This window comes from Dendrobates tinctorius, unplaced genomic scaffold (genome assembly GCF_039654945.1).
Source record: "Dendrobates tinctorius isolate UK_male_01 unplaced genomic scaffold, ASM3965494v1 ptg000022l, whole genome shotgun sequence".
NCBI lineage: Eukaryota > Metazoa > Chordata > Amphibia > Anura > Dendrobatidae > Dendrobates > Dendrobates tinctorius.
Genome location: NW_027361690.1, coordinates 82,436,169 through 82,460,272, shown reverse-complemented (window position 1 = coordinate 82,460,272; position 24,104 = coordinate 82,436,169). Strand labels below are relative to the sequence as shown.

Genomic DNA, 24,104 nt, shown 5'->3' with positions numbered 1-24,104 from the left:
CTGGAGTTCCTCCTGTCAGATGTTCCTATGAACTCTACTTGTACGGCAGACAGCTGTAGCCTGCTTCGGGGACTCCTTGCTACTAAGTCCCGGCTCACTATCGTTGCTGTTGTGCCCCCAAGTCTTGTGTGGGAATAAAGTGGTGACAACTTCTATTCCTCCGGTGTCTGCTGCAGGACCATTAGTATCCATACAACCTCGGGGACCGGACCCCGGCCTTGCGCTGTGAACTTGGGAAGGGTTCTGCTCTAACCCTGATCCTTAGTCCTCCTCTCCTCACGTTCCGTACTAATCCTTCCTTCTTATGGAGAGAGTCAGGCTTTCCATCAATGTCTTTCTTGTGCCAGCGGACCCAGGTCTCTGAGGTCAGCTGCAGCACTTCCTTCATCCATCCCACTCAGGGGATCTTCACTCTTCCACTGACTCTGTCAGACTGACTAAATCCTAAACTCTTTCCGCTCTTTTGGTGCATACTAAACTCCACCCACCTCCCAACACGCTTTGTGTTCCAAGCAGGGAGCCACCAAAGGGTGCTTTGCTACACTACTATGTTCTGTGGGATACTGGTGTTGGAGCGTGGTCAGGAGTCTCCACCTTACCTGAATGGTGGGGTACCACACCTCAGGAGGAGGTGCAGTACCTCTGTGGTGACTGAACCCGCAGGGGCGCCACACATGCTGAAGTTTGCAAAAACACAGCAGTTTTCCAAAGCAATCAGGACCATAAAACCAATGTGTGTGCGTGAGATTTCTGAAATCTCCTAGACTTTGCTGGTACTGTAAAAAGAAGCTGAAAATGCTGCAAAAACGCAACGTGTGAACATAACCTAATGCTGTAACAGGACATCATTGCTGCAGAAGGGAGTAGCAATCAGTAGAGGACTGGGCAGCATAGAAATCCTCAATAATAAGTCTATATATATCTCACAATACATTCATTAGAGGGAATCTGTCACCAGGTTTTTGTTACCTAATCAAAGAGCAAACACAAAAAGAAAACACAGAATGACAAATTTGCAAAAATACTCTGCAGTAAAAAATATGACAGTAATCAGCAAGTGCTGGTAAAAAGATGATAACAAATACAGGGTATTTAGTCGATACGTTTTTGCAAAAAATGTATACCATGTCACTCCACCTCGTCACGGTAACCCTTAACGGAGCAGTCCCTATCTAATGCATTTAAAGCCTGAACATATGAACAGTGTCTAAATGAACAGGATTCAGACAGGCGCTTCTTAGTGTGGGCACGTGGTGTAAGAGGGCTCTTTATGTGCATGTGACACAAGAGAGGGGTGGGGTCTCCCAAACCATGCTAGGCAAGGAAAAAACGGATTAAAGACACATGTGACATGCACAAATGTGAACAAGTCGGTCGGACAGTGTTCACACCACCCACTGACTAAAACACAAAAAGAAAACACAGAATGACAAATTTGCAAAATTTGTGCATGTCACATGTGTCTCTAATCAAAGAGCAGCATGATGTAGAGAAAAAGACCCCGATTCCAACAATTTGTCAATAACTGGGATATTTGCTACAGTTTTGATAAAATCACTGTTCAGCAGGAAATTATCCCAGAGTACCAGTAAGGCTAAGTGCACACGCTGTGGATTGGTCTGCAGATTTTTTATCTGCGGAACCGCAGGTAAAATGACCTGCAGTTTTACCTGCGGATTGGCCTGCGGTTTATCACCTCTACAATGGAGGAGATGGTAAACCGCAGCAGAATCCGCAGAAAAGAAGTGACATGTCTTTCTTTCTGTGGATCCAAAACCGCAGTTTTTCCGCAGTTAAAAATCCGCAGCATGTGCACAGCAGAATAAATCTCATAGACTTACATGGTACTGTACACTGTCTGCAGAACTGCTGCAGTTTTGCTGCGGCCAAAACCGCAGCGGATCCGCAGCAAAAACCGCAGCGTGTGCACATGGCCTAAAGGTATGTGCACACAGTACAGATTCTGGTGCAGTTCTGCAGCAGATGTGGCCCTGCAGAACTGCAGCAGAACTGCAAGTGATGTACAGTACCATTTAAGGCTATGTAAAACAAAAAATGCTGTACGCATGCTGCAGATTTTTCCGCGCAGATTTGGTGCAGATTTAAAACTGCAGCATGTCACTTCTTTTGTGCAGTTCTGCAGCAGTTTTTCATCTGCTCCATTAGGGTGTGTGCACACGCTGCGGATTCTGCTGTGCATCCGCAGCAGTTTTTTGCTGCGGTGCACAGTACCATAATATCCTATAGATATCAAAAACCGCAGTGCAGACGGTGCGGATTTTTCTGCGCGGATTTGCTGCGGTTTTTAAACCACAGAAAGAATTGACATGTCAATTCTTTCTGCGGATTCTGCTGCGGTTTACCATCTCCTTCATTGTAGAGATGATAAACCGCAGGGCAAAACCGCAGGCTAATCCGCAGATAAACCGCACGTCTTTTGACCTGCAGATTTACCTGCGGATTTTACTAAATCAGCGCGGCCAAATCCGCAGAGCATTCCGCAGCATGTGCACATAGCCTTATAGAAATCTGCAGGTGAATACCGCAGGGGAAATCCGCACAAAAACTGCACTAAGGCTAGATTTGTCTGCGGATTTTTTCTGCAAAAAAAACGCAGCTCTTGGAAGAAAACGCAGTTCTCTTGTTGCTGCGGTTTTGCCTGCGGTTTTTGAAGCAATGGAGACCTATAAAGTTTTTACAAACTTGACTGGAGAAAAAAAAAATGATGTCACTTCCTTGTCCAGCCCCTTCTTCTTCCATTCTCCATCTTGCCAAATAACACAATGAGTAGACAGGAAAATGATCAGCAGAGCGGCCAGCTCACACTAGAGCACAGCGCCATTCTACGGCTCCGCAGGCCCGATAGAATTTGGATTCTTGAGTTCCTGCTGAATATCTTCAATCGTCACACACAGCAAGTAAGCGAAAGTAGATGTCACAAAATACTGATATGTCTTTGGCTAGGTTCACATTGCGTTTGAGCAGCCCGATCAATCCATGCAAATGGACTGCGCTAGCGCCACTTATTTATGATTGCGCTATGTGATTCCACTAGTGCAGATGCTGCATCTGCAACCGCAGTGACAGACGGACTCTCGGACGCTGCAGACCGCGTGTGAGGGTTCTGTCACAGAATGACAGCACATTGCAAAGGCTGGGTTCACATTGTGTCCGTGTGTGTTTAATGCATCCGTTACATAGCGACATTAACACTATGTAACGCATACGTTAACGCACCCATAGACTGCCGTAGACGAGCGCATTGCTAACGCACGTCATAATTGGCATGTGTTAGCGATGTGCTGTCATTCTGTCACGGATCCTTGGACGTGGGCTGCAGCATTCAATGGTCCGTCACTGCTAGCGCGATCACATAATGCAATCATAAAAGAAGTTGCGTTAGCGCAGTCAGTTTAACGCATGCGTTGAAAGGACTGCTATAATGCAATGTGAACCTAGCCTAATTATGACATGCGTTAGCAATGCGCTTGTCTGTGGCACCATATGGGTGCGTTAAATGCATCCGTTATATAGCGGTAATGCCGCTATGTAATGGATGCGTTTAATGCATACCTTTAACGCAATGTGAACACAGCCTTTGGTTTATCACTGTGTTGTGCACTAAACAATATATTTTTTTTTAGGTGCAGCAGCAGAGAAGAATCCGAGCACGAGAAATGTGGGTCCTGAGTCCTGAAGGTGCCGTGCACTGGCAATACTCCTGCGCTGGTGTTGGGCAGCCTGAACAGCAGTGAAGGATGGAAGAAGATGGAGCGACACAAAAGAAGTACCTTTTTTTTTGGGGGGGGGGGTTTAATAATTTAAAGTCACTATGTATTTTTATGTAATAAAAAATTTTAAAGCTTAATTTCAGGTGTGTTACTTTTTTTTTTTTACTGGGTTGCTTAGTTTTTTTAAATTTACATAGTGCAGTGTGCAGATACTATCAAACCTCTTCTCCATCCCGTATTCCCAGTCCCAGATTCACATCATACATATTGTGAGGGAGTCAGCTATTGCTGAGTCTTTTTCTAGAGTGGACACTCTGGGTCGTGGCACCCACACACAGAGGTCAAGCTGACCTTGTGATGAACCACCCCCGATACAGGGAGTGTCAATGCCAAGACCAAGGGGGTGAGCCACCATGACTGCTGGAACCAGACGGCCATCTCCTGGAAGACACGAGTGTGAGTGTCTGACAACAGGGGATGTGCAGGAAACAAGACATAAAGCGTGGTCACAGAGTTTCCTCAATAAACGTGGTCACATGGTTTCATCTGGATGTACACGTAGGTACTGGATAAAGAGAAGCACAGCAAGGTGCGTGCAGGGGCACGACTCGGTCCAAGGCATGATACGTGCCAGGTGGCATAACTGTTTCCACAAGGGCTATATGGCATTGGTTTACGGACATCTGGCAACTATCGACAGGATCTGGACATCAGATTGTGGACATAAGGACGCAGTCATCAGGCAAGGGGACTCTGGCAGCGATCAGCATGCTCCGGCCATACGGAAGGCAATCCAGGGTTTGAGGCAAGGAGGCACGCCATAGTTCAACACAGGGTGCGTGTTAGAATACACGCCAAGGTCCAAGGCAGGTTTCCAGGCAGGGTGCGTGCTAGGGGGCACACCAGTGTCAAAGACAGAGTAAAAGCCAGGGTGTGTGGTAGGGTGCACACCATGGTCCAAGTCAAGGAGCGTGATAAGGGACACATCAGTGTTCAGGCTAGGGCCTGCGCATGCTAGGAGGCACGCCAGGGTACATGCGAGGGCCTACGCGTGCCAAGAGGGCACGCAATGCAAAGTGCAGAGACAGCGTGGGTTCAAGGAAGCACAGAGCATGGATGGGGCACTGGCTAGCTGGTCGGGCTGAGATTCAGACAGGAGGGCAACAATTTAGGCGAGCACGGCTGAGGCACAACAGGCGGATACAGCTAAGTCACTGCCATGACACATATCCTCCATCACATAGTCACTTGCACATATACCATCACACATATCCTACATAACATAGTCATGCACTCATATAGCCATGACAAGAAAGTAGAACATATCAAAATATTTTATTAACAAGCAACAAAGCATGACAAGCATTGTCATTTCTTCAAAATGTATAAATAGATTCTGGTACAAAAAGTTGATATTTGTGAATATCACAAATTTTTATAGGACAATCATAGAAACAGATATCCTGCAAGTTAATAGCATTCCAAAACTGCCCAGTTGCTGCACTGAGAGCCTTGCTGCGGGGAAGAAATTAACGTTATTCCTCCAAGCAGCCTCAGGCTTTCCGTTATAGAGGTTCAGCTAGTCACCGCTCAGTACATAGTGACCATCAGCTATAACCACGCCCTGGCACAAACTGACAAGCGGCTCTGTACTGATGCTGTGCTGCGCCAGCTGTCCCGTCAGTGGCAGGGTTGTGGCTACAGCCGCTGCTCACTATGTACAGAGCAGTGACCGAAGACGCACCTCTATGACTGAAAGCCCAAGGCTGCTGGGAGGAATAAAGTTCCTTTTCTCTCGATAGCTGTGATTTCAGTACAGCGGCCGGGCAGCTTAGAAATGCTATTGACCAGCAAACTAACCCAATATAGTGTTTTGAGACAAGACAGATTCCCTTTAAGTTTTTGAATTGATTAATTGAATTGCTGCCAGCCATCTGATGCCACACAACTCTGTACTGTAGCCTGAAGAAGAGGTGCGGTTTGTCTCCTCGAAACGCGTAGTTTTTGTAGTACATTTAGTAAAGAATTTGAAAGATTTATATGGATTTCCGACATCCCGCGCAGCCTTCCCGCCTCTCTCCACACTCTCGTTCCCAGTAATCCTTTGTGAAAATGCCCGCGATGGCGTCCGTTCTCGTGGGATCGCGAAGTCTCGCGGTCATTCACACGACGTCATCGCGAATAACCGCGAGAACGTACGTCATCGCGGGCATTTTCGCAAAGGATCACTGGGAACGGCTGCGCGGGACGTCGGAAGGTAAGAATAACACCTTTTTTTTTTTTTTTTACATTTTATCTTTTACTACTGATGCTGCATAGGCGGCCGCAGTAGTAAAAAGTTGTTCACACTCGTCAAACACTCTGTTTGACAGGTTGGTCACACTCGTCAATCAGTTCTCCAAGCGATGCTACAGATCACTTGGAAAACGCTAGCATTTTGCTAATAACGCTTGCAAAATGCTAGTTTTTCCGCGAGAATTTAAAATGCGATTTTCCCGCGGAATGGAACTCTGGAATTCTCGCGGTAATTTCCGCAAGCGTTCCGCTACGTGTGAACTTAGCCTTAAGATCTCCTCTCTGTTACATGTTATTGGTGGCTATAAGCAACACAAAGAGTAGAGAGGGAGACCTGCAGCTCCTTGTCACAGGAGGATTGTGGATTTTAATGGATGAAAATGATAGTTTGATATTTTTATCCATACAGGGCATTTAAGAGGGTTGGGAGACCTCTTTAGCATTCTCATTTGAATAAACACCTATTTTCTGTCATTGGAGCATTCAACATCAACAGCGCTCATGCCAAAGTGCTGAGCGAGCTTTCAAAATATGTCCATTTTTCATAGAACCGAAGGAGAAAGGTTAACATTATAACTACAACTGGGTGTCTCCCAAACATAGGATTATAAGTATTGATAATCTGGGCAGTATCCGTACGCATATGATGATGACTGTTCTGAATTTAAGGGGGCTGGTGTTGAGGGTCCAATCCTTTGGGTTGGTCCAAAGTTTGAGGGCTGCTGGGGTACTTGTGTGGGCCGGAAGAGTCCGAAAAGACCCATGAGGATGTTATTGTATCGAGCGATTGGAGCAGGGTCCTCCAAAGCTGTCAGACTCATCTGTGCCAGGCTCATAAAAATAGACTGCCTATCCGGCGTCAGTGAGCGAGCCTTATTAGCTATCGTTAATGCAAAAAAGTCAAACACATCCTCTGAAGTTGTTTTTTTGAGCAACTCCAGAGTCTCTGTGGCGGCTTTTACGGTTTTATCCCCAATTTGTTTTTTGGGTTTTTCTTGTTTGGCTCACCTCTCACCAGATAGGCAGTTCTTTCAGTACCAACCGCTTCTGTGGAGACAGATGCTCCAGCAGCTGCAGCTGGGCTAGCAGCTTCAGATGGGTCAGCAGCTGATAAAGAAGTTGCCCCAGCAGAAGCAGTTGCTACAGATGGCGAAGATCTGTCAACGGCTCCAGAGGAACCTGCTCCATCTTCGGACTCTTCCTCTGCAGGACAAATGTTCCCTTGAGTACTGTGGGAAAACAAAAAAAAAATTAGTGTATGTTTCCACGCTGTGTATGACCAACAGTTTTTAAGCACAAAAAATCACGTGGCGCCAAAATTGATGACCACTTTTGTGTTTGCATGATGATACAATACATCAATACAGTGTTCTAGTTATCTGGCGGAGACAGAGCGCCAACGCAAGATAACTATACATGCTTTGGTGTCAAAAGACAAGCCACATATACGGTAAAGCATGTCTAGAACTTCAAAGATTGTACGCAGAGTGGCTGCGTGATTTCCCAAAATCAAAACCCACTTTGCAGTAACATCTTGACACTGCGGATTGAATGCTGCAGGTGTACGCAGCGTTCAATAGACAGCCAATAGTGGTAAGCCACATTGAAAGCTAAAGGATATATATCATTAACAATTTCCTTTTTTTATGGGAAATAGTTACCGCTGAAATGTCCGGCTGGTTATAAGGAACTGCAGCTCTTCAAAGAAAGGGAAATTGTGCCTCCTAGGTGGTGAAGATCCACTTTTATGCAAGCAGGTCATGTATTTCTGAAATCGATCCCTAACGGACCGCCACCTCTGCTTCAAATCTTTCTCTGCAAAAATACAAAAACTTGTATGCGAATCCTCAGGCGAGGGTGGCGACGCCCGGGTTCCTGTCGAGATCTTTCCCATTGAGCAAGGGGACTAGACAGGGATGTCCACTGTCACCCCTCCTGTTTAATCTGGCCATTGAGCCACTGTCTAGACTGTTAAATGAAGGAGATTGTTTCGAAGGTATTAGTGTCGGGAAGGAACAACTGCGTTCAGCCCTATTTGCGGATGATATCATACTATTTATGAACAACCCTCAGAGGGATCTCCCAAAAGTGATAAAACAGAGAGGAGTTTGGGGGCTTGTCAGGCTTTAAATTGAACAGAGCAAAGTGTTTCTGTATGAGCAAAAGATGCAATTAATGGTGGCCGATGGAACAAGGGATGGCATCTCTGGGATACCGATAGCACAGTCTCACCTTAAATATTTGGGAATACAGATGGGACGTACAACAGCGTCGATATACGAATTGAATTACAAACCTTTGATAAAGAAAATAGAACGGGAACTAAAGATGTGGGAGGGGCTACCGCTATCATTGCTAGGTAGAAATCATCTTTTAAAAATGATGAGTTTTCCAAAGTTACTCTACCCAATGCAGACAATCCCCATGTTATTGAAGCATACAGACATAAATAGACTGAATAAAGCATTCTCGACATTCCTGTGGAGGGGGAAAAGACCGAGAATCAAAACGGAAAAATTAATACAATCTTTGGAAAAAGGAGGCATCAAAATGCCAAATATTAGAGGGTATAACGTGGCATGCCTGATGAGACACGCCATAGACTGGTTAAGGAAGACAAACGGGCACTCAGACATACGTTTAGAGAGTAAGTTCTGTAAACCCTGGGATTTGGGGGCATTACTTCACACATCATTGGCTAACATACCGAAGAAAATCAAACACTCACTGGTATGTAGAGATACGGTGATGGCCTGGAAAGCAGTGAGAAAAAAATTCGGTTTGTCCTGGAGAATCTCCAAACATCTCAATATATGGAAATTCCCAGATTTCCCAGCGGGAAGGGACAATAAATTATTTTCAGAATGGAGGAATAAGGGGATAGAAGGGTTGACGGATCTATTACATGAAACGGAGAATAGATGGTTGACATACCAGGAAATCGTGACAAAATATGGGCTATCCACATTCCAAATCCTTCAATACAAACAGATAGAAAAAGGGTTAATGTCACAATTGAGGGATGTTAGAATGGAACAGGTGACGAATGACATGGACCGAATTATTATGAAGATCGACATGAGAACACCATTTCCGCATTATATAAAGCTATGAGGGAGGTTTTGATTCCAATATGCCCAGAACAAAACTCGAGAGCATGGGCAAGACAATTAGAGGACGTCGAAGTAGGGGACAAGATATTGCAGGGGTGGATGACGATGAGGAAGGAGGTGATTAATGAAGGGTGGAGGGATACACAATTTCGGTTGATGCATAGAGCAATCTATGGTTTTAACATCCCAAACACACAACAGATAAACAGAGTGATCCAATGTCCCAAATGTAAATGGTCAAAAACGGACCTGTTTCATGGGATCTGGCAATGCCCAGAGAGCCAGAAATTCTGGAAAAGATTGCAAACATTTATACAAAAAGTGGGGAGTGTGGAAGTCGAACTGGATCCATTGCTGTGGATCTTCCATTATAGGAACAAGGGGCAAATAATAGCAGGAGGGGGGGACCAGAGGCCCAAATTACCAAAATTGTTCCATGGAGTGGCTATGATAGGCAAAAGGGCTTTATTGTCCAAATGGCTTGAAGGAAGTGTGCCGTCAGAGGAAGAGGTGTTGAGGCAGATTAAATCATTACTCAGAATCGAACAGCTGGAGGCGGAAAGGAATAAGGAGGGCCTGACGGGTAAATTTTTCAAAAAATGGAGGAATTTCATAGTACAACAGTGCGGTGAAGAGGAAATAAGGAAAATAGTAACTCCCTTTAAGTATACAGAATGGTATATATTGGAAGATATCCAAGGCAATTTGGGGAAATTGAAGGTGAATAATGAAGGTGAGGTGTAAGGTCCTGGTTGGGACGGGGGATAAAACACATGGTGTTATATCACAGATGTGGTGCTTATAATCTGTGTTTTCCAAGTGGTCTATGCATAAAGTGTGTGCGAAGTTGCGAGGGGGGTTACCGAAAATGTACGATGACTAGGGTTAGCTTAAGGGAGGGTTGGATGGGAGGAGGATAGGCTAAGTTATTGTCTGTTTATTGGAAATACGATTTAATATATGAAACGGTGCATTGTTTATGAAAATTTGAAATAAAGTTTGTGTTTAAAAAAAAAAATACAAAAACAAAACATTAATTAATTCACTATCCCTTTCTTAACAAATGTAATCTAAAGTGTACAATAACATTATAATTACCGATTTGCAACTGCTTAGAACTTGGGAATGAATGCCATTCCGGGTAGAGGTCCACAAAGATCTTGTTCCAGCATATTTCTTTAAAGTAACGGTCTTTAAAACTATCCTCTGCCTGGTCCCATATTGTGGGATATTCTCGGACCTACAATGTATACAATTATGTCATTACATACTATATCAAACACGCAAATTATATTATAAACTTATTTAAAAATCTTCTTATCGAAAACCACTACCCAAACTCCAGCCATAAACATAACCCTAATAGCCACACATCGCGGTTCAGGAGGAAAGTAGTGACATTTTTGAATGCATATTTTAATGCAATGTTATGCGGGTGTTAGGTTTGCGTTTGTGCAAACCTGATGTGCATAAACATTACAAACACAAAAGGGAGAATTTTGCCCCCAAAGTTTTTATGTAATTTGCATGGAGTACACAAATACCCCATATGTGGGGGAATCCACTATTTGTGAGCACTGCAGAGCTCAGAAAGGAAAGAGCACAGTTTGATTCTCAATGGAAAAATTGCTTGGTGAATTTAAACGCGAGGGGTTTAAATTTGTCCTCACAACATAGCCTATGACGCTCTCAGGGTCCATACGTGTGACAGTGCAAAATTTTGTGGCTGTAGCTGCGACGGTGCAGATGGCAATCCTGGACATACACACACACACATTGAGCTTTATATATTAGCTGGGTAACACAAAAAAAAAATTACGTGGTGTCCCCCATATTTTCGTGTCAGAAAGGCTACGCAGACAGCTGCGGGCTGATATTTACAACCTGGGAAGGAGTTAATATCAATGGCCCCTTTCCCAGACTAGGAATATCAGGCCGCAGCTGTCTGCGTAGCCTTTCTGGCTGTAAAAAAAGGGGGACCCCCCACAAAAATGACGAGGGGTCCCCCCATATTTTCGTGCCAGAAAGGCTGCGCAGACAGCTGCGGGCTGATATTGACAACCTGGGAAGGGGTTAATATCAATGGCCCCTTTCCCAGGCTAGGAATATTAGGCCGCAGCTGTCTGCGTAGCCTTTCTGGCTGTAAAAAAAGGGGGACCCCCCCCAAAAAAAAAATGACCTGGGGTCCCCCCATATTTTCGTGTCAGAAAGGCTATGCAGACAGCTGCGGGCTGATATTTACAACCTGGGAAGGGGTTAGTATCAATGTCCCCTTTCCCAGACTAGGAATATCAGGCCGCAGCTGTCTGCGTAGCCTTTCTGGCTCTAAAAAAAAGGGGGACCCCCCCAAAAAAAAATTGAAGTGGCTCCCCCCATATTTTAGGGCCAGAAAGGCTATGCAGACAGCTGTGGGCTGATAGTCATAGCCTAGGAAGGGGTCATGGATATTGCCCTCCCCGGCTACAAATATCACCCTGCAGCCACCCCAGAAATGGCGCATCTATAAGATGTGCCAATTCCGGCACTTAGCCCCTCTCTTCCCACTCCCGTGCAGCGTTGGGATGTGGGGTAATAAAGGGGTTAACGTCACCTTTGATCGGTGACATTAAGCCCGGTTAATAATGGAGAGGCGTCAATAAGACGCCGATCCATTATTGATCCAATGTAAAAGTAGAAAAAAAGAAATTTAATGAAATAAAAAACAGTGTTTTTGACAAATTTTTATTGTACACTCAATCCAAAGCGAAGCCCTCGATCTCCTAGGGAAAAAAAGGAAAAAACAAACCAAATTTATGCCACCTGTTCTGACGCAGTCCATTAAACGAGGGTCCCATGACAATCTGCCATGGAGAACAGTCACATCGGGAGATGTAACCATTCTCCATGGCTGCAGAAACACACTGACAGGAGCTAAGCTCCTGCAGTGTGTTACTGTGCATTCGCCAGAGTTTACTGGAGTTCATTGACTCCGGTACTCTCGCTTTATGGCATTGCTGTGTGGGAATTTTCTCACGCAGCTCAAAGCCAGAAAGCGAGGTCCCGGAGCCACAGAACTCCAGGAAACTCGGCGATACACTACAGGAGCACCGCTCCTGCTAGTGTATCGTCCGAGGACAGAAGAGATCGCCGCGGGACCCTCGTTTTTTGGATTTCTGTGGACAGGGAGTATTTTGGTGCTTTTTTATTTTATTTTTTCCCTAGGTGATCGAGGGCTTCGGGGAACAAGATGTGCTGTATGGTGAGTATGTATTCTATGTTGTATGTCATGTCTGTCATGTATACATGTATTGTATGTTGTATGTCATGTATGTGTTTTGTTACATGTTTTAACACTTTCATTGTGCTCGGTCGCCGCAGGGACTACTCTCCCATCCTATAGGCGGATGGGAGCAGCAGTCCCATGCGGCGATTGAGCACAATTGGGGGCCTACCGTCACATGGAGACTCAGGACGCACACAGACTGACGCACATACACACACAATGACAGACAGACATACACACAGACGCACACACATACATACATACAAACATACATACATACCAAGTCTATCAAACGCCCGACGTCAATATCCATACGACGGTATTCCATGATGGCGACGTCTTCTTCCCTACACTACACTCCGCCCACACACACTTCGTCTTCCTCCCGCTGACATCACTTCCCTCTACAGCGGTTTTGACACCCCAAACCACAGCAAAAAACGCAGATCTTTTCATCTGCGGTTTTGCTGTGGAATCCACTGACTCAATGCAAGTCAATGGGTGAAAAACCGCCAAAAGAATTGACATGCTGCGGAAAAAAAAGGTGCTTTTCCACATGTTTTTTTCCACAGCATGTGCACAGCAGAATGTAAATCCCATAGGCTAACATTGTACTGTACAATGTCTGCTGCGGATCCGCAGCAGAATCCGCAGCGTGTGCACATGGCCTAAAACTGCACTAAAACTGCATGTAAAATGTAGGTCATTTTACCTGCAGATTTAGCTAAATCTGCGCGGAAAATTCCACAGCAGAATCCGCACCGTGTGGACATAGCCTAAACCTGCTGCAGTGTAGTCCTCCATTTTCAAGAGCTATGTACAACCCTGTCCTCATGACTGATTAGCATGTTTCTGCCTATGCACAGTGTACACCGAAAGCTGATAGATTGTATCACGGCACACTCTTAGTTTTAAAGCAAATTAATATATTGAAATGAGCATCAACAGGAGGCATGGGCAAGGGTGCTGTACAATGTCATGGAGTGTGCTGGGATGTAGATGTAACAAGGGTGAGGGGGCGATAGTTGTGGCCAGGTTATTTAAAGGCACAGTACATAGACAGCCCACATTTTAACCCATTGCTATCCCTGTCTCTAACATGAATACAGACATAGCAGGTAAATGTTACCAACAATACATCATATACAGTACATGTTAATACACATGAAGACATTATAGCAACGAATGCATAGCATATTTACATAGCATGCACGGGGGGTCACACGGATGGAGGAGAGGGTGCAACTGAGGGGACCTGCCACCTCCTTACACACATACACAGAAAGCTATCAATCAGCGGTGTGGGTCAGGTTATACAGAGCTCAGAGTGCAGAGAACTGGTTGATCTGCAGCAGATAAAACCGTGATTTTATCAAAACTACAGCAAGCAACCCAGTAACTGATATATCGCTGGAATCACAGTTTCTGCCCCTACATCATGTTACTTTGAGATGAGGTAGCAAAAACCTGGTGACAGATTCCCTATACAGACTGGTCTAGTTATCATCTGTAAAGCTACCTGTGCACCATATGGCCCCAAAACACATTAGTTAGCAATCCTGACAATTTCTTTCAGCTGACCGTGTAATGTGTATGGCGGCTTCCTGACTCTCATCAAACAGATGATGTCAGGGCAGGTAAGGAATGGAATTCAATCACCTGATCCTTTTATTCGGTGGGTAGATGAGCCACTGCCAGATTATTCTGGCAGTGGCTCTCTTATACAGAACACAGGAAAGTTTGGACAAGCCGAATATTTCTGTGTATGGCGTAATTAGGAGATTTAGTTGTCAGCTAAGTGATCACTTGGCCGACAGCTAACGCATATGGCCAGATTTAGATAATAAAATGACAACTACCTATTTCGGGTTTGGCTTAGACAAGCTTTTCTTTGTTTTCTGTTGGGATGGAGTGGATGGAGGTGTCTGGAAGCGACTTTCCCGGAAATCAAAAGGGTTGGGCCTTATCTCAACCGACATCATCAGGATAGTAAACCCACCCACATTAGATAGTCGTCCAGTTATGTTTATGGGATCGGCTGGAAGCTATTGCTTATGTCAGCCTTTAAGGCCCCCTTATACACTACACAAATGGTGCCCGAACCCCCTAATTAATATAGATGGATTTGGCCACTAGTCTAATGTATATGGGGGCCCTGGACAACTGATTGTCGGAGGAGATGTCTATTGGAGCATGTCCTATTTCTGACTTCCAATCGCTTTATCATGGAAATAAGTTGTCGTCAGAAAGGTCTGGGTGTTGGTTTTCTCATAGAAAACAGAAAAGCACTCCTGTGTATGGGACATGGCCGTCGGACGAACAATTGGCAGAAGCATCATTCAGCCGACAGCCATCTGCATTTACTCTGCTTTTGTACTTCTAATCTAATATGTGTCTTCTCTTAAGTTTGGTCTGAAATAATTTACTTTTCAAGGTTACAAGTAACTGACACATGAAAATCAAGCAATGGATTAAGCAAGTTATTCCATGTGTCATTATGTTTTTAAATATCATTGACCTTCCATCTGTCCCATGCAAATAAGAATACCGGGCCAACAAGTAAGCACTATTGTGGTATCCCGGTACCCGTTCTATTGCTGCTGAATGAGGCAGTTGTCGTGTGACAGTAGATTTGTTCCAGTGTGTGAGAATTAGTTTGTGCACTGAGAGTTAGAAAATGTAATACGTTGCATTGTATACCGACGACTCATAAATGTGCTTTGCTGCCATCTACTGGCCAATGTGTATATAAATGTTAAATGATTATTCTCCTCACAACAAGCTGCCATATAAACGGAAGTGAGGAGCCTCCCAGCTCAGGGCTCACACAGACTTCCTGCGCTAACTTCCAGTTTTGGGCGGTTCAAGCTGCCTGAGGGAGAAAACTACTGCTCCCATCATAGTTTTCAATGCAAGTGCACGCTGAGGGGACATCTTTCTTTACATAATTGCCTCCACAAAGGAGTGAAGTTTTCTAGTCAGGAGAGATAAAGCTGCACATGTGCTCTCCTGCATGCTAGTTATCCTGTTTGTTTCTAGCCAGTACCAGATCCACGTGGCTGCCATGCCACCAACTTTGTTTAACCTACCCCCTGCAAAAGGGAACAGTAGGCTCAAAACTGTCAGTAATTCCACACTTTAGGCTGTGTGCACACGCTGCGGATTTTGCTGCGATTCCGCAGCGGTTTTGGCCGCTGCGGACCCGCAGCAGTTTTTGCTGCGGTGTACAGTACCATGATTCCCTATGGGAATCAAAAACCGCAGTGCAGACGGTGCGGAATTTTCCGCGCGGATTATCTGCGGTTTTCAATCCGCAGAAAGAATTGACATGTCAATTCTTTCTGCGGATTCTCCTGCGGTTTGCCATCTCCTCTATTGAGGAGATGAAAAACCGCAGGGCAAAACCGCAGAGCAATCCGCAGGTAAAACCGCAGGTCTTTTGACCTGCGGTTTCACCTGCGGATTTTACAAAATCCGCGCGGATGAATCCGCACCTAATCCGCAGCGTGTGCACACAGCCTTAGTGTGTTTCCACAGAGAGCCAATCTGTGAATGTCCCTCCATCAGTGTAATACTTCTTAGACTGCGCATAGCACTTCCTCTAATAGCAAGTGAAGAGAACTTTGCTCCAGCCGCCCCGAGAGGCCATAACCTCTCTTGTCTCCTGAGGAGAGAATCATTACTTTCATATGCCCAATATACTGTGAACTTTGCCTTTAAGAGAGAGACTGTACTCCGTTACCTCTTTCAGTAAAACTGTTATGTTTACAAGTTCACCTGCGTGTCTGGCTGCTTGAGAAGATTGCACAAACCCCACAGTCGCTTCATAACCTGTACCCAGACACCACCGCTACAGGAGTGCCCCCGGGGGGGGTCCTACACCATCCACAAGTACCGCTTTCCACTATTGACAATTGTGGTCACGAGGGAAGTGAGGGATCCAGCGACCCACTTCTGCTACGGTGACTACATTATCTGCTGCCAACAAAACCAGGTAGCATGATATCTTGAGCTAAAGGTGCAAAAATTAACACCAGACAGTCCAACATGCAAACTCCAAAATTAATATGCAATGAGGAGAAAAAAGGAGCATAAATGTATAAAACAGCAAAATGTATTAACATATATCAGAAAAGTTCAAAAATACTAGTAAAAGTCATGAGGGTATTATACAAGATAGGATCCTAACCTGGTGCCCTATACCTGCCTGCTACTGGTAAGCGCCGTCTCACTTTAGCCTTACACCCACTCGGGTTTTAATTGCACTATTGTGGACGACACTCTGCCAATTTGGTACTTTTTGTGGTATAGCAATCCAGGCTTGGAGATTTGCTGGTTTTTCCCCGGCTCCCGGTGCTGACTACCATACATTGGTTTTCTGCTGCCCCCCATTTATTTTACCCTTACAGATATATGGCAATTAGAGAGATAAGCACTTTATTGACTTTTTTGGGGGGGTTGACATATTTAACCTAGGGTGATTGTACAGCACGGAGGCCCGGGAGACTTGCTCTCTTCCCCCATTCATGTATCTTGTATTATGTCCTCATGACTTCTACTAGTATTTTTGAACTTTTCTGATATATGTTAATAAAGTTTGCTGTTTTATACATTCATTATCTGCTGCCAGTAGAACTACATTCCCCAGCTGGCCCTTCTATAATATCTGGCGCCTCCCTAGTGGCCAACCACAATTTTTGGCATCACAAACAGGATTCATCTTTGTGCCTATATCAGAGACTCTATCCGATTGTGAGAAGTCACCTCAGCATCTACATCATGGGTGAACCCAGTGACAACAGCCAATCTGGTGCTAGCAGCTCTTCCGTGCTCATCGCATGCAACATCCCATTCTCTGTCCCATTTTTTCCTGGGGCACCCTGGTTGCCACTCTGCAAAGGGGAGCCACACACCTTCAAAGTCTTCCATAACAGGTTGCTGGCTCTCTTTCTGTTTTACCCACTTTTTCCAGAACAGCAAGTGCAGATTCTGCAGGGTCAGTTGGAGGGTGCTGCTTCCAGGGAACTTCGATCCTGGCCCCCATCAGAAATGAGAACGCCTGAACAAATCCTTGCGAAACTGAAGGATGCCTTTGAAATTACATCCATTTCTGAGGTCAAGATGAGATTCTTTGCAAGATGAAAACAACCAGGTGAGTCCCTACGGGACTATGCTCTATCCCTCCAAGAGGTTTTCTCCTCTGTTCTACAGGTTGACCCCCCCGTGAAAGTGTGGACTCTGACAAAATCCTCATAGACCGCTTTATAGAGGGGGTAGGTTCTGAACTGTCGCAGAGCCAACTCCGCATGCTTGCTGCACAACATCCCAGTTTCACCTTTGCAGACTTCAAGACCCTAGCCATCCGTGTCCTTGGCAATGAATATACAGAGGGAAACTCTGTCACCCTTGCTCCTCTTGCTGGGTCTATTCCTGCTTCCCAGATGACATCACCAGGTACCATGCAAGGTACACAATCTGCACAGACTCCCGCTGTGGACTCCAAGGCATCCCTTGAAGCCCGTGTAGATGACATTGTCAGAGGACTTGAGCAAGTCTCCCAGCAGATCAAAACCTGATTATTCCACCTTCACGCTCCAGAGACCAATCCCAGGACCATACTCTCTCCCTTGAGCCTCCACCCAGAAGTCTACATCCAGACAAAGCTGCTTCCTGTAAGAGACCGTTCTGTCAGCACTGCCACAGATATGGACACACCGAGGCCCAGTGCTATCGGTTAAATGGGCCACCCCTGATGCTGAGGACCGCCCTTCGGGAGGAAGAAGATTAGGTCCAGTGGGAGCATCGATGTCAGTGCCTTGCTTCATCTCGCCCTACCACACATAACTGTCCTGGTAAACGGTTTTCCACTTGAAGCTCACGTCGACACTGGCTCACAGGTAGCCACTTTGCAGAAGCGGGCATATCTTGAACATTGGGACTTTAGCGACTTAAATAACTCTCTAGATGCCTAGATGAACATTATAGCTAGTAATGGCCAACCCATACCTAACCAGAGTTACTAGGAGCCCACTATTTGGATTGGGGATATTAAGCTTCAAAGACAGGGTGTACTTGTAACTGATGTAGAGGATGACGGTTTTGCTGTAATTGTTCTAGGTATGAATGTTCTCAGAAATTGTTTTCCAGAAGCGTTGTCTGCCTTGCATGCCTCTCTCCCTACAGCTACATCTTCTGATCAGCAGACCATTCAGCATGCTATCCGTGTGCTTGTCGCCCAGCAAAAGTTTGCAAAAAGCATTGGTGAAATGTGCCATGTCCGCATCTGAGACTCCCGACCAGTGATTCTACAGCCTAGTTCAGAGTCCATGGTATTGTGCAATGCCCAACCAGGTATTGAAAATCAAGATTATCAGGCTGTCCTCGAACCAAAACCAAAAAAGACTACGGTACTTAAAAAGAAAAGCTCTTAGAATAATCACTATTAAATATATTTAATTTTATTTAATTACATAGACACCAACAAGAATTTTTGTAAAAACATAAAAATAAAAAAAAATAAAAAAGCGACTCCCTGACGAAGCAACATGTGAAACACGCTGTCACGATTGGGCTGGCGAGTAAACTGGGACCAGGGGCACCTTTCCTGGCCCTGACACTAGGGGGCACCCTAACTCGCCCTGTTCCCCGGGATACCTCAGATGGCGAGGATGCCGGGGCCTCGGCCCTAGCCCTGTCTCCTAGCTTTAGCCCTGCGTCTGTCCCCTTTCCCCCTCCCAGGGAAGAGAGGCGCTACCGTGTACCGAAGTACACCAACCCGACAGACAGAGGAGCGAGACAAGGGTAAAAGAAAATTCCACTCACAAATAATAGTCTCACAAGCAACAGAGGCAAGACTGGTTTTAGACAAATTGGGGCCCTAGGCAAAAGTTTAAAGTGGGGCCCCAACTGCTAACATTGTAAACTCACACATTTAGGTTACATTACATGAGCCGGATGCTGATACAGGTGCCTTATATCAGCCATCGGGTCTGTCACTATTAGCATTACACAGGAGCGTTGCTAGGTCAGAAAAGATTGGGGGGCCCAAGCCCCAAGACAAAGAGTTGTCCCCCAATCCCCTCTTAATTTTTTTTTTTTTTAACACTGCAGATAACACAGCAGGGCTCCCAACTGTCCTGGATCCAGCGGGATAGTCCCGATTTTGACACTCCCACCTTTGGGATTGTAGTTTTCCCCGCACTGCAAATCAACCGCCACGCCCACCTGTCATTTCAGAAAGGACTGTGTATCGATCGCCATACAATTCCCTCTATGCACAGCACACTCCAGAACAGAAGCCCTCCCGGCTTACGTGACCAGTCACACAACTGTGACCTCATCCTGTGAAACACCAGAGAGAGCAGTAATAACTCTCTGAGAACAGATAATGTAGTAGATGTCACCTGCAGTCCTATGTAACATCACAGATAGTCTTACTCTGAAACGCTATGGCTATGTTCACATGCATTTTTTCCAGTAGCCAAGACCTGTTCTATTGGCAGTAAAATTGTTGCGTTCAAAACACCTGTTTTTCAGCTTGTTTCTGGTGTTCTTTGCACTTTTTTCAGCTTTTTTTAAAGTGAGGATGTTTGCTTTGTCTACAGTATGTTTGAGGCCACGTTCACATGTTGAGTATTCGGTCAGTATTTCACATCAGTATGTGCAAGTCAAAACCAGGAGTGGGTGATAAATCCAGAAGTGGTGACGTGTTTCTACCAGGGCCGCAGCTATAATGAGCCAAGTTGAACCGGGTGCTGAAGCGGCAGGCAGCAGGGGGCGGCATTTTGCGCTCCTCTACCCGCAGCACCTACAATTTAGCCTCTGCATGCTGGTGCTGAGGTTGTGCAAGAGGCTGTAACTGATGAGATCATCACAGGAGGGAAGGAGTCAGGGCCGACTCCTCCCCCTGTGACCTCATCACAGGTCCTGTAGTTGCTCCTTTCCTCATCTCTAGCGTCTTCAATCCGGATCTCATGTGACCCTGACTCCTCAGCTCCTATGACCTCATCACAGGTCCTGTGTGTATCAGCCCTTGTTTTATGCAGGACTCTGCTGTCTGTGCTGGCTGTCATCGTCCTGGATGAGTTTATTTGTGGGGTCAGGGGGGTTTACAGGTTGTTTGTGGCAGAGCTGCGAGTGTGTGAGGTGTACAGCGCAGAGCTGCAAGTGTATGAGGTGTACGGAGCAGAGATGTGTACAGAGTGAAGCTTTGTGTGTACACGGAGTGGAGCCATGTGTGTGTATGAGGTGTACGGAGCAGAGCCGCGAGTGTGTGAGGTGTACGGAGCAGAGCTGTGTATGTGCTAGGTGTACGGAGCAGAGCTGCGTGTGTATGAGGTGTAAGGAGTAGAGATGTGTACGGAGTGGAGCTGTGTGTGTGTACGAGGTGTAAGGAGCAGAGATGTGTACGGAGTGGAGCTGTGTGTGTGTACGAGGTGTACGGAGCAGAGATGTGTACGGAGTGGAGCTGTGTGTTTGTACGAGGTGTACGGAGCAGACCCGCGAGTGTGCGAGGTGTAAGGAGCAGAGCCGCGTGTGTACGAGGTGTAAGGAGCAGAGCTGCGTGTGTAAGAGGTGTAAGGAGCAGAGCCGCGTGTATAAGAGGTGTAAGGAGCACAGCCGCGTGTGTACAAGGTGTAAGGAGCAGAGCCGCGTGTGTACAAGGTGTAAGGAGCAGAGCCGCGTGTGTACGAGGTGTAAGGAGCAGAGCCGCGTGTGTACGAGGTGTAAGGAGCAGAGCCGCGTGTGTACAAGGACCGAGGTGCACGGAGCAGAGCTGCACGTGTACGAGGTGTACGGAGCGGAGCCGTGTGTGTGTACGAGGTGTACGAAGCAGAGCCTCGAGTGTGTGAGGTGTACGGAGCGGAGCCGCGTGTGTACGTGGTGTATGGAGCGGAGCCGCGTGTGTACGAGGTGTACGGAGCGGAGCCGCGTGTGTGCGAGGTGTACGGAGTGGAGCCGCGTGTGTACGGAGCAGAGCCGCGTGTGTACGAGGTGTAAGGAGCGGAGCCGCATGTGTACGAGGTGTAAGGAGCGGAGCCGTGTGTGTACGAGGTGTAAGGAGCGGAGCCGCGTGTGTACGAGGTGTAAGGAGGGGAGCCGCGTGTGTACGAGGTTATGGAGCAGAGCCGCGTGTGTACGAGGTGTACGGAGCGGAGCCGTGTGTCTGTACAAGGTGTACGGAGCGGAGCCGCGCGTGTGGGAGGTGCATGGAGCAGAGCTGCACGTGTACGAGGTGTACGTTGTAGAGATGTGTATGGAGTTGAGCTGTGTGTGTGTGTGTACGGAGTGGAGCTGTGTGTGTACGAGGTGTACAGAGCAGAGATGTGTACGGAGTGGAGCTGTGTGTGTACGAGTTGTACGCAGCAGAGCCACGTATGTGCGAGGTGTAAGGAGAAGAGCCGCATGTGTACGGAGCAGAGCCGTGTGCACGGAGCGGAGCAGCACGTGTGCGAGGTGTACGGAGCAGAGAAGCGTGTGTGCGAGGTGTACAGAGCAGAGCAGCGCATGTGCGAGGTGAACAGAGCGGAGCCGCACGTGTACGGAGCAGAGTTGCGTGTGTGTGAGGTGTATGGAGCGGAACCGCGTGTGTACGAGGTGTATGGAGCAAAGCCACATGTGTACAAGGCTTACAGAGTGGAGCCATTTGTGTACAAGGTTTACAGAGCGTGGCCACGTGTGTACAAGGTGTACGGAGCAGAGCCGCATGTGTACGAGGTTTATGGAGTGGAGCCATGTGTGTACTGAGTGGAGCCGTGTGTGTGCGAGGTGTACAGAACGGAGCCGTGTGTGTATGAGGCATAAAAAGCAGAACCTTGTGTGTATGATGTATGCAGAGCCATACGTGTACAAGGTGTATGGTGGGGAGCATTCATACCTCCCAGCGGGACAGTCCCGATTTTGTGAGAGATTCTGCCCCACTGCCCCGGCTGGGAGCTTACTTTTCCCGCGGACACAGGAGTACACGGCGGAGCCCCGAGGAGCACTTTATAATTCGCACATGACGTTCCACCGGAAGTGACGTGCTAGAAGCTGACTGGAAATGAGGTAATTTCGGGAGGAGATTGTGACGGAACCATGGAGGCACTTCAGGGAATGCTTCAGATCCATCACCGTATCCTCCCCCAACAGCGCGGACAGCAGGATTGCCGTGGACTCGGGATGCCGGCCATGTGAGCGGATCATGATATGTCCTGCATCGGGAGGCTCAGGTGGGCACTACAGTGGGAGCCGGGCTGCTGTAGTATCTTTATAAAATCTTTCTTTCTCTCTCTGTTTCTTTCCTTCTTCTTTCTTTCTTTCTTTCTCTGTTATTTCTTTCTTTCCCCTCTTTCTTTCTCTCTCTTTCTCTCTGTTCTTTCTTTCTTTCTTTCTTTCTCTCTCTGGTTTCTTTTTCTCTCTGTTCTTTCTTTCTTTTCCTCAGTACAAGTCAGTGTGCCCACAGTACCAGTCGAATAAGAGAGGTAGGAAAATAGGTGGCACTGGTCATATTGAGCCTCTCATACTTTTTACTGGTGTATAATCATATGCCCTGAGCACCCCCATAAAGTGGGCCAGCACCAGACAACAGGGTACAAACAAATCACTATTACTATCAGTCCAAGTGGACAATTATATAGGTAAAGTTAATGATGTCCCTGTGCCAAGCACTGCGGAGGATCAGAATACACTGAGAAGACCAGAACAGCGGGGTTTGGGTAGAAGAATTATATGGGGCCCATTACACTGTATGAAGTAATATATGGTGCCCATTATGCTGTATGAAGTAATATATGGTGCCCATTATACTGTATGCAGTAATATATGGTGCTCATAATACTGTATGAAGTAATATGGTGCCCAGTATACTGTATGCAGCAATATATGGTGCTCATAATACTGTATGAAGTAATATGGTGCCCATTATACTGTATGAAGTAATATATGGGGCCCATTATGCTGTATGAAGTAATATATGGGGCCCATTATACTGTCTGAAGTAATGTATGAAGCCCATTATGCTGTATGAAGTAATATATGGGGCCCATTATACTGTATGCAGTAATATATGGTGCCCATTATGCTGTACAAAATAATATATGGTGCCTATTATGCTGTATGAAGCAATATATGGGGCCCATTATACTGTATGAAGTAATATATGGGGCCCATTATACTGTATGAAGTAATATATAGTGCCCATTATACTGTATGAAGTAATATATGGGGCCCATTATACTTTATGCAGTAATATATGGGGCCCATTATGCTGTACAAAGTAATATATGGTGCCTATTATTCTGTATGAAGTAATATATGGGGCCCATTATACTGTATGAAGTAATATATGGGGCCCATTATACTGTATTAAGTAATATATAGTGCCCATTATACTGTATGAAGTAATATATGGGGCCCATTATACTGTGTGAAGTCATATATAGGGCCCATTATGCTGTATGAAGTAATATATGGTGCCCATTATACTGTATGAAGTAATATATGGGGCCCATTATACTTTATGAAGTAATATATGGGGCCTATTATACTGTATGAAGTAATATATGGGGCCTATTATACTGTATGAAGTAATATATGGTGCCCATTATACTGTATGCAGTAATATATTGGGCCCATTATACTGTACAAAGTAATATATGGTGCCTATTATTCTGTATGAAGTAATATATGGGGCCCATTATACTGTATGAAGTCATATATTGG

The 24,104-nt window shown here is 46.0% G+C and overlaps 1 protein-coding gene across 1 annotated transcript in view; it reads right to left on the bottom strand.

The window, feature by feature from the left end:
* The window catches only part of CERS3 (ceramide synthase 3), a 408,572-nt gene that overhangs the window by 286,221 nt on the left and 98,247 nt on the right, over positions 1-24,104 (bottom strand). The window contains exon 2 of the mRNA XM_073568813.1: positions 10,238-10,379. The gene's annotated coding sequence lies outside the window, so the exon portion shown is untranslated. The remainder of the gene's footprint in view (positions 1-10,237; positions 10,380-24,104) is intronic.